Here is a 2,570-nt window from a genome sequence, read left to right as displayed (position 1 = left end):
ACACACACACACACACACACTGTGTGCTGCACTTTTAAAAGCACAGCATGAACTATATTTCTGAGCAATGTGGTGAATTAGGCTGCTCATTCAAACAAAAGTACAGGTTTCCAAATGAAGCTCATGGCAACATGTAGTGCAGAATCATAGTGTGAACAAAACCTTACTACTTGTGGAACACTTGATAATTAAACAGCAGGGATGGTTCCGATTCATTATCCAGGCTGAGGGCAGGAAGGTGACACCTTGCATAGAATTTGCAACATGTAATTTTACCTAACACTCTTTTTAAAAAGGCCTCAAATAGCTTGACCTTAAAGTGGAAATAAACTGACAAAGTTTAAAACTGAAAATTCACTCACCTTTACCTTTGCAGATCCGTTGATCTCTGAGAAGATTTCCTGGATTGGGTCCCACGTCACCCTGGTATTCTCTTTCGTCCCAGTGCAGAAGAAGTGTTGGGTGCCGCCATCTTTTTTCCGCTTCTTTCACCTTCCTAGTACGTTACCTGATCTTGCACTGCGCAGTAGCGAGATTGAGTGACATAGATGGGGAAAAAAAGAGCACAAGCGCAGTGAGATTGGCATTTTTTTTACCCCATTGAAGAAAAAGCTCCTTCTGCGCATGCCCGAGATCGAAGCATAGTATAGTAAAAATTTTAGTTTAGGTCTGCTTTAACAAAAGAATCAAAAAATCCCTATTTCATGCTGAAAAATTGGCCTTATTTAATGCACTTTGTTTTACACAAATATAATTATCTAATAATTAGAATAAAGTGTGTTTGGACTCAAAACTAAATAATTTTATGCACATGTGCAGTGACTACCTTGCCTCTGATCCCCAACTAATGAAATACAAGTTGTATCACAGGTTGCCCATGCCTGAGATGTTTACAGGCTCTATCTACATTATACTGATTTGGTCTATAGTTATCAGAAGCCTGCACAGTTAATCCTCCCACTCATGTACAAAGCTTTCCATTTGATGCAAGAGGTTAATCATTTACAGTGTGCTGAACAGCTTAGCACACTGCAGTGTAGGAAAATGCTTTGCGTTGCCTTTGGTCAATCAATGAAAAAAAATTGATTAGTAATGCTTACATTAAAATGTACTAAGTGCATATGTACCAAACAAGTCACTTTTTTATTTTTCCGGCTTTGACATCATGCAGCTTAAGGCACAATGTTGTCTTTGTGAATTTAAAGACTGCCCTTAACAAATTCCATAACCGCATATTGACAAGCAACTACAGTTCCCACCTACCATTGGCAATTAAAAAAACCCTTGTGACTTTTTTTCTATTTATTGTACAAGTAAATGTTCCTATATGGTGATATAAATACATACCAGATTCAGTTACTATGTGATGCACAAGTAAACTGAAAAACTCAGATTACTGACTGAGATAAATCGTCTTTTGTGTTACACAAGCTCCCCCTCCCAGACACTGCAGGTTACAGTGGGAGGGTTTGAGCAACAGATTCAGAGCTGCCGATCCAGAGAACAGAATACTAAAGGCTTGTAAATTACCAATGGCACTGCATCACTGCCAGGATGTACTGCAGTCTGGACAACACACATGACAATCTAATTTTTGTAGGAATCAATCAGCAACTATTACAACAGACATTCCAAAACATGGATAGGAACCCATCCACTCATTCTAGCCCTGGTTTCCTTTCACTTTTGGCCACTATAAAAAAAAAAAAATGATGGTGGGCCCTCTAGTTCTTCTTTGCACTCTGATTTACAAAGCTCTATGCATGATCTGCAGATATCATGATCTGTCGCAGCTTTGTACCCCAGAGCAGGCTAAACTATCTTATAAAATACTTGCTACGCACCCACGATATGTAAGTGTACTAATCATCTGCATTGCTATTTTTCCCTGAACTTATGTATTTCTTAGTAGTGAATAAGGCCCATGTTACTTCCCTCACCTCCTAGATTGTAAGCTTTTCCGGGCAGAGTCTTCTCCTCCTCCTGTGTCATTGTCTGTTTCTGTGTGTCATTTGCTACCCCTATTTAATGTACAGCACTGCACATTATGTTGGCGCTATATAAATTCTGTGTATTATTAATATTATTATTAATAATAATAATAATAATAATAATTATTATTATTATTATTATTATATCAATATTATTATGTATAATGTAACCCTCTCCTCAATTCACAGCAAAAAAATACTAAAATCTACTTAACACCTCTACTATTGACCACTAGGTGGCACAACATGCACAGAATATGTGGTCATAAAACAACCCAAAATCAGCAGTTTTATTTGGTAGATTGTACTAAGGTCATATCAGGTTCACATGTTCCTTTTTAACACTTAATTTTCCCCTTTTTTATTTTATTTTCAGCAGTTCTCAAATAGAAATACTTGGAAATTTAGACTTTGCATATGTCATTTTGTAAAACATATATACTTATCAGATTACAGAAGCCTATTGAAAAAAGGTGTCTGGAAAACAGATACTACACTTGTGACCAAAGAATCCTAAAGCTGTGATCAGACTTGTTGTGTGTTATTATTATACAGTATTTATATAGCTCCAACATATTA

The sequence above is a fragment of the Pyxicephalus adspersus genome, chromosome 8, assembly GCF_032062135.1.
Source record: "Pyxicephalus adspersus chromosome 8, UCB_Pads_2.0, whole genome shotgun sequence".
NCBI classification, from domain to species: Eukaryota; Metazoa; Chordata; class Amphibia; order Anura; family Pyxicephalidae; genus Pyxicephalus; species Pyxicephalus adspersus.
This window is presented reverse-complemented; position numbering follows the sequence as displayed.